Genomic DNA, 9,323 nt, shown 5'->3' with positions numbered 1-9,323 from the left:
AAGGATGTGCCCATTCTATCTAAATGTATCTGGCCCATCACAATTCAGTCAGCCATTTCTGCATAACAACCACCACAAAATCTAGTAGCTTAAAGCAAAAACTTATTTCTTACTATTTTGTGGGTTGGATGGGCACAGCTGGTTTTTCTGCTCCATGTCATATCAGCTGGGGTCAGTCATGTGACAGTCTTCTGGAGGCTTGGCTGAGTCTGCGTGATCCAAGATGGCCTAATACATCGGTTAGTTGGTGCCTGCTGTTGGTCAGAGCTTTTCTCCTCACATAAACTCTCAAGCAGGATAGCTGGACTCCAAGGCTCCAAGAGAGTGAAAAGTGGAAGTTGCCAAGTCTCTTGCGTCCTAAGCCTCAAATTGTCACAGCTTTATTTCCAACACATTCTCATGGTTAAAGCAAGTAGCAAGGCCAGTCCGGATTCAAGGTGTGGGGAAATAGATGCCACCTCTTGAAGAGAAGAGCAGCATGTATATATAGAAATGAGAGGAACTATTGGTAGCCATCTTTGCAGACAGTTTACCACACATGGGGAAGGAGAAGACTAAAAAGAGGGGAAAAGCTTTTAGTTCAGAAAAGAGGAGAAACATGAGACGAGACAGGGAGTAAAACAATAGAGGTACGCTTCTACAATGCTTTTGTGAGTTAGTATTCTAGAATTCCCCCAGGAAAACTAGCTGAAGGTTTATGTATGTTTGTTTTAATAAGGGAAGGCAACGTCATTCATTTCATCTGCCCCCTTATTCTTAAGTCCAGGATGTCAGGAAAAATTTATATATAGACATATATATTTATATATTAAGTGTTGTGTTTAGAACATGGGTTTTCAAGAAAAACTGCTTGAGTTCAACTCCTGCAACCACCACCTAGGCAGTTACCTAATTTCTCTAAGCCTTAGTTTCCTCATTTTAAAAAGAGCTTAAAAGCTATACCTACTTTATTGGATTATTGTGGGGGTTAAATAAGATAATATACTTATTACACTATTTAGCAGATAGTAAAAACTGGATGAATGTTAGTTGTTATTATTAAATCTATTGTTTGTCCTCATTTGGTAGAGAATCTTCCACTGGAATAGCATAGGGGAGGGCTACATCCTGGTGCCAGTCTAAGTTAATTATTTTGGCCTTCTGGGTTAAGGATCCATAACTTACTCATTTTGCTTTTTCCCCTGTCTCTGTAGACAAAGAGTATCAAAACTGTAATATTTACAATAGGTGAGCATTAGAGGTCACCTGCCCTTCCATGTAATGGACAAATCCTCAAAGGGTCTCAATAAAACCTAACCTCTATTAGAGATATTATTATCCAATAATAATGCCAAACATTTGTAGACTGTTTTACAGTTTGTAATGCCTTTTCATATTCATTATTTAATTCTCACCATTCTGTGAGATATTAACCTCATTTTACACTTAAGGAAACTGAATCTCAAGGGGATCAAATTACATTCATGTCCAATATTACATAGATTTTTAAGTGGCAGAATTAGTATTTGAATCCAGTGTTACAATATCTACAATTTAGTTTAAAATATTTCAACATAAACAGTGAAATATGGGTATGTTAGCTTAAAATTATACTCTAGGTATGGCTAGCATTCTAATTGGGAATTCACACTCCATAGGGATTACCAGAAGCACTTCAGTTGTCTTAACTCTGATCAACATTAGACATTTTGCATATTAAACTAATGAAATGTCAGAAATTAACTTATATTGGAGACATTAATGGATTATTTTTTTTTTAATTTTATTTATTTATTTATTTATTTATTTATGGCTGTGTTGGGTCTTCGTTTCTGTGTGAGGGCTTTTTCTAGTTGCGGCAAGCGGGGGCCACTCTTCATCGTGGTGCGCGGGCTTCTCACTATCGCAGCCTCTCATTGCGGAGCACAGGCTCCAGACGCGCAGGCTCAGTAATTGTGGCTCACGGGCCCAGTTGCTCCGTGGCATGTGGGATCTTCCCAGCCCAGGGCTCGAACCCGTGTCCCCTGCATTGGCAGGCAGGTTCTCAACCACTGCGCCACCAGGTAAGTCCCACATTAATGGATTATTAATTGGAATAATGGATGTTAGAAATGAGCTCTGATTGTTTAAAATAGTGGTACTGTGGATTGGCTAAAATACTTAAAACACTCCCCATGCTTACATGAATTGGTAATGGTACACGAAATGATAAAACAAAAAAATTTCAGTTAAAATCAAGCAAGGCCTACACCCTGTGTCCTTAGGGATGGAACCTAACACTCAGTATCTAAAAGGTTCAATGTCTTGCCACTGCAGTGGGGGATTTGTAGTTGCCTGATAACTCTAAGGGTAATAAAATCCTGATTTTGTAGTATTACTGCAACTATCTTTTTTTTAAAGTATTTACTTATTTATCTATTTTTGGCTGTGTTGGGTCTGAGTTGCAGCACGCAGAATCTTTCATTGCGGTGCGCAGGCTTCTCTCTAGTTGTGGCCCGCCAGCTCAGTTTCCCCGCAGCATGTGGGATCTTAGTTCCCAGACCAGGGATTGAACCCGCGTCCCCTGCATTGGAAGGTGGATTTTTAACCACTGGACCACCAGGGAAGTCCCTATTGCATCTATCTTGATTCAAGCTTCATGCCAAATGTGGTGGGAACATAGAACATGGTGCTTAGGGTTTTTATTTTTATTTTTTGGCTGTGTTGGGTCTTGTTGCTGTGCACGGGCTTTCTCTTGATGCGGTGAGCGGGGGCTACTCTTCATTGTGGTGCGTGGGCTTCTCATTGCGGTGGCTTCTCTTGTTGCGGAGCACAGGCTCTAGGCACGCAGACTTAAGTAGTTGTGGTGTGCGGGCTCAGTAGTTGTGGCTTGCAGGCTCTAGAGCTCAGGCTCAGTAGCTGTGGCCCACGGGTTTAGTTGCTCTGCGCCATGTGGGATTTTCCCCAACCAGGGATCGAACCCGTGTCCCCTGCATTGGCAGGTGGATTCTTAATCACTGCGCCACCAGGGAAGTCCCTAGATTTTTTTAAAATTGTTTTATTTTGGCTTGCTAATAAATATTTATTTAACACTGTTGGCCTAAAACAAAAGTTATTTCACCAGCCAAAGGGGATTTATTCAGAAGCAGCACAGAATTGCAACTTGGCACATGCAACTATGTGAACCACAAACAAGTCTGAGTGAAAGCAAAGGAGAAGAAAGTTTTATAGAAGAGAAGTAGAAGTTGGGAGGAACCTTACAAACAAAATGTCCATTGGAGGAAACTAGGAGTTCAAAGTATAGTGGCTTTTCATTGGCTAAGTTGTCACAGTCTTACTGGCTGAGCTGTTGCCAGGCGAGAAGAACATTCTTCTTCCTCCTCCTGCCTTAGTAAAATAGTGTTAGTTCCTTCTGGAGATGCAAAGTAGGTCTCTTCCTGTTGGGATTTGTATTGATGTCCAGTGGCACCTGCTTGAGAGCTCCCCATTGTGGCCTTGCCACTCAATTTTAGTGAGGTTTCCCTTTATTTTCACAATACTAAATGTCATTTTCTGACTTATAAACTTATGTTCTTTTTATTACATGGCAGCTATTCCAGTTTCTCTACTATCCTCCTGTAGTTTTTTGTTTTTTGTTTTCTTTCTGCTTGTTTAGGCGGTGGCAGCCGCCCAGGGGCATTTGAGCTGGCTGACCTGCACCCACAGGCCACTTCAGATCCAGGACTGCCCGTTGGGGCCTTGGTAGCCATGGAGGGCAGTGTCTGTGAGCACCCAGACCCAACTCCAGAGGAGCAGATGGAGCTGGAGAATGTCTCACTGTTGAAGCAGAAGCTGCTGCTGGAGATCCACTACCTGCAGGAGGAGCTCAGCGAAGTCATGAGCGAGATGGCCTGGAGGCCAGTGAGGGCAGTGAATCCTTGCAATAGGATTGGAACATGGCAATGGTTAGAACTCCAACAAGGACCCCAAGAAGGGGGATCTAGTTCTTGGTGGAGAACAAACTTCTCCAGTACACACCCAAGGTGTTCACTTCCTGTTTCCTGTTCAAGGGCAAGGGCCTGAACAAGACAGCCGCAGGGACTACCTAGGGGAGAGGGAAAAGCTGAACCTAGCAATGCTCCATACCTTCATGGATCTGCGTGACTGGTGCAGGCCCTCAGGCAATTTCTATGGAGCTTCCTGCCTCCCCAGAGAGGCCCAGAAGATTGACCAGATGATGGAAGCCTTTGCCCAGCAATACTGCTGGTGCAACCTTGGGGTTTTCGAGTCCACACATGTGTGCTATGTGCTGTCCTTTGCCCGGGATAATGCTGAACACCAGCCTTCACAATCCCAACATCTGGGAACAAGCCAGGCCCAGAGCATTTTGTGACCATGAACCAGCACAGCAAGTAGGGTGGGACCTGCCTGAGGAGCTGATCAGGAACCTCTAGGACCACACCCAAAATGAGCCCTTCAAGATTCCAGAGGATGATGGGGATGATCTGACTTTCTTTAGCCAGCACCTGCAGGGCTGGCTTCTTAAGCTGGGAGGGAAAGGGGGCCAGGTGAAGAGTGGAAGCAGCGCTGGTTAATCCTCATAGACAACTGCCTCTACTATTTTGAGTAGACGACAGACAGGGAGCCCAGAGGAATCATCCCCCTGAAGAATCTGAGCATCAGAGAGGTGGATGACACCCAGAAACCTAACTGCTTTGAGCTTTATATCCCTAATAACAAGGAGCAGCTCATCAAAGCCTGCAAAATGGAGGCAGATGGTTGGATGGTTGAGGGAAACCATGTGGTGTACCTGATCTCGGCCCCCATGCAGGAGGAGAAGGACCAGTGGATCAAGTCCGTCCAGGCAGCTGTGAGCACGGGCCCCTTCTAGAGTTGCTGGCAGCAAGGAAGAAGTGGATTTCTGTTAAGAAGTAGGAACAGCCCTGCCCCTTTGCCCCCACTCCATTATTTATTATAGAACTGCCTGCCCCAGTGGCTGGCTGGGTCCTGCAGCTGTGGATCCTGGTGCCCTATTTGGAAAATTCATCACCTCTAGCACCTCTCTTTTATTTGTAATCAACACGCTGTTGGTAATCATTAATTATTTAAACACCAAATAAATAAATAAACAAATAAGTAAAAGTGGGAGATTTCCTACTTGGTGGGGTGGTTATTCTAAATAAAACATTAGCAAAAAGAATCCATCAGTGTGCAAAAGAATAATACTCACAACTAAGTAAACATTATTTTTGGAATGTGGGGGTGGTTTAATATTGAGAAAACCAATCACTATAACTTATTATGATCGTATTAGGATTATTATTAATAAATGCTGAAAAACTTTTCACAAAAGTCAGTGTTTATGCATAACAATATAAATAAGTAACAATAAGTCTAAGTAAATAAGAATTCAAGGAAACAACTTAAATATAATAAAAGCTATATATCCAAACAAATTACAAATATTATCCTAAATGGTAAAACACTACAGCATTTCATTTAAAATCATAAACTAGTAAGGATGTCCCATTACCATTTACTATTTTGTATTTAAATTTTAAATTTTTATCAAAATTACACAAGCACATGGTTTAAAAGAGTCATTCAACTCTATAATATATGTTATGAAAAAATAACCAGCCCCAACAGTCTCACTCCCCATTTCCACTCAGAGACAATCTCTTATTAAGGAAAACATACAGAAATCAATACCTTTTCTCTGTTTTAGCAATAGGCACCTGGAAAACCAGGGTAGGTTGCTGATGAAGAAAGAGCTATGCAGGAAAAATGCCAGAACTACTGCTCTGGCCAAGATAGAGTAACAGGGATCTGATCTAATCAAACTAGACAATATATGAAACAATTGTTTTCAAGACATTGAATGTCAGGTAATAAGGACAGTGATTACTTAAGAATGACAAATGAGGGACTTACCTGGTGGCGCAGTGGTTAAGACTCTGTGCTCCCCATGCAGGGGGCCTGGTTTCGATCCCTGGTCAGGGAACTAGATCCCACATGCATGCCGCAACTAAGAGTTCGCATACCACAACAAAGGAGCCCACAAGCCACAACTAAGGAGCCCGCCTGCCACAACTAAGACCCAGCACAACCAAATAAAAATAAATAAAAATTAAAAAAAAAAAAGGAATGATAAATGAGGTGAACCCTATGATTGTTTCAGCTTACTGCCCAGAGACAATTTCCAGGTCATGGCACAAGGAGGAAGAACCTAGGAGGAGACTGGCCGTTACCCTGAGTTAAGGAGATGGAGGCCAAGGTAGCTAGGGAGTACAGGGCAAAGTATCAGAAAGGAGAGAGCTATACACTGAGAGATTTCTAGAGATCTTTAGAGGTTCTCCTTAGGTGTTTTCCTGAGTATTGTTTAGTGCATATACGTGAGGAAACCACTTAGAGTGGGGAAAGAACCGCCTGAAACAATTAAAGAAAGCAATCTCTGAATCTCACATAAGACCAGGAATAGTGCCTACTCCCAGCAGCCAGGGTAGAAAATCTTGCAAATGACTGGGTAGAGTCCTTAGAAGCCTAAGTAGTGGGGAAAAATTAGCCCTAGACCAAACTCTGCTCTGGCCCCGTCTAACAAAGCTTAAAAGCAAGACCTGAAAGAAACAAACTATTACCAAGTAATTTAACTGCACCTCAGAACAAATCTCAAGAATATTTATAGAAATACAAAAATATCCAGAACACAACAAAGTAATATTCATGTCTGGGCACTCAATCAAAAATTAACATGAATGGAAAGAAGTAGGAAAATAGGACCCATTATGAGAAGAAAATTCAATCAATTGAAACTAATTCAGAAAGTATTCAGGTGTTAGGCAGTGCCCTCCATGGTCGGGGGGCAGGGTAGGATCTGTCTCTTGCTTCAACTGTGTTTGAATGGAACAGACCCAGGGATGCCCCTTCCTCCAGCCTCCAACTACCCTCCAAAATTTTTTTCCAGTCCCAACCTTCAGAACCAACCACTCAGCTATCCTCAGCCTCCAGGACCAGCCAACACAATTTTTTGAGCTTAGCTCCTTATTGCTGATCAATCATGAGCTCCCAGATTTGTCGAATTATTCCACTGAGATGGAGGCTGACATTCACAGCCTAGTCAAATGCATCGGTGGGCCTCCTACACCTACCTCTCCCTGGGCTTCTATTTCGATCAAGAGGATGTAGCTCTGGAGGGCGCTAGCCCGGGAGAAGCACTGCGAGGGCGCAAAAATGCAAAACCAGCCCTGCGGCTGCATCCTCTTGCAGGATGTGCAGAAACCATCTCAAAAACCCAGGATGCTATGGAAGCTGACATTCTCATGGAGAAGAATATGAACCAGGCCCTTTTGGATCTGCATACCCTGGGTTCTGTCCACACAGACCCCCACCTCTGTGACTTCCTGGAGAGCCACAGCCTAGATGAGCAGAAGAAACTCATCAAGAAGATGGGCGACACCTGACCACCTGATTAACCTCCACAAGTGGGCTGGTCCCCAGGCTGGCTGGGTGATTATCTCTTCGAAAGACTCACCATCAAGCATGACTATGAGCCTCTGGAGCCCAGTGGCCTTTGAGGAGCCCCTCTGGTATCAGGGCTTCTGCCTGAAGCCTCTCTCTGCAGCCACTAGGCAGCTTTTTAACCATCCTGGAGCTCTCTCCCAAGCCTTGGACCAAATGGAAACAATAAAGCTTTTTGCAGAAAAAAAAAAGTATATAGACGTTAGAATTAGTAGACAAGGATATTAAAACACTTATAACTTTATTCCATATGTTCAAGAAGCTAGAGAGAATTCTGGGAAGATGGTGGAGTAGGAAGGAACAGAGATCTGTCTCTCCTCCTAGACAACAATTGCATTGGCAGCATCTGTCTGATGTAACTATTTTGGAATTCTGGAGTCTACTGAAGGCTTAGAGAGTAAATTGTAGTTAATTTTGATCATTTTAGCTCTTAACACAGTAGCAGCTACCCATCTTCCACTCCCAGTCCTATGGCAGGCAGCTGTGCACACGTTCAAGGAGCAGCTTGCAGGCAGCTTGTGGGATCCAGAGTGGGCAAAAAGGGCCCCCTCCCCCAAATGTTGGTGATCTGTGCTCTGATCTCTGATTGCTGTTTCTGATCACAGAGGTGCAGACAAAGACGTGGGTGACCATTGTTTTTGCACCTCCCTTCATTTTTCTCTTTTCCCTTTTTGGAAACCAAGTGAAGACAAGAACATTCAAAGGTAACTGCATATATGGGGAAAACTAAAAAGTGACTGCACATGCTCAGAGAAAGGTACAGGCCCAGAAAAGTCTTGAGAAAACCTTAAGTTGGGCTTCCCTGGTGGCGCAGTCGTTGAGAATCTGCCTGCTAATGCAGGGGACACGGGTTCGAGCCCTGGTCTGGGAAGATCCCACATGCCGTGGAGCAACTAGGCCCATGAGCCACAACTACTGAGCCTGCGCGTCTGGAGCCTGTGCTCCGCAACAAGAGAGGCCACGATAGTGAGAGGCCCGCGCACCGCGATGAAGAGTGGCCTCCGCTTGCCTCAGCTAGAGGAAGCCCTCACACAGAAACGAAGACTCAACACAGCCAAATAAATAAATAAATAAATAATAATTTAAAAAAAAAAAAAAAAAAAACCTTAAGTTTACACCTAGGCTGATCTTGCCACAGAGAATGAATTTGGACTTCTATACATCAAAGACTTATCATGTAAGAGCTAACACTATAAAGCCCTTAGAAGAAAACATAGGTGTAAATCTTGGTGACACTGGATTAGGCAATGGTTTTTTGGATTTGACACCAAATGCATAAGCAACCAAAGAAAAAGAGTAGATAATTAGACTTCAGTAAAATTTAAAAATCTTGTGCTTCAAAGGATACTATCCAGAAAGTAAGACAGAATGGGAGAAAATATTTACAAATCATATATCTGATAAGGGTCTAGCAACCAGAATATATAAAGAAATACTACAAGTCAACATTCAAAACACAAATAATTTAATTAAAAAATGGGCACCAAAAATAAAATTAAAAAAAATTAAAAAAAAAAGGGCACCAGAGAGATATTTATCCAAAGAAAATATACAAATCGCCAGTTAAGCACATGAAAAGATGCTCAACATCAATCTTTAGGGAACTACAAAACTACAATGAGATACAAATTCACATCCCTTAGGATGGCTAAAATAAAGAGAAACAATAACAAATTTTGGTGAGAATGTGGAGAAATTGGAAACCTCATACATTGCTGATAGGACTATAAAATAGTGGAGCCACTTTGGAAAACACTTCCTTGAAATCTTAAACATTGAGTTACCATATGACCCACCAGTTCCACTCCTAGGTGTATACTGAAGAGAAATGAAATGAAGAGAAATGAAAACACACAAAAATCTGTACA

General features: G+C 42.6%; 2 pseudogenes across 2 annotated transcripts; both read left to right on the top strand.

Annotated features, from left to right (window-relative positions):
• Positions 1-3,705: 3,705 nt before the first annotated feature.
• LOC309641270 (cytohesin-2 pseudogene) lies at positions 3,706-4,872 on the top strand (annotated as a pseudogene). Its single transcript has one exon. The product of its transcript is annotated as a cytohesin-2 pseudogene (transcript).
• A 1,950-nt stretch (positions 4,873-6,822) lies between these two features.
• LOC309641272 (ferritin light chain pseudogene) lies at positions 6,823-8,243 on the top strand (annotated as a pseudogene). The gene has a single exon. The product of its transcript is annotated as a ferritin light chain pseudogene (transcript).
• The last annotated feature ends 1,080 nt before the right edge of the window (positions 8,244-9,323 follow it).

This window comes from Balaenoptera physalus (genome assembly GCF_965194825.1).
Source record: "Balaenoptera physalus genome assembly, chromosome: 13".
Classification (NCBI taxonomy): Eukaryota; Metazoa; Chordata; class Mammalia; order Artiodactyla; family Balaenopteridae; genus Balaenoptera; species Balaenoptera physalus.
This window is presented reverse-complemented; position numbering and strand designations above follow the sequence as displayed.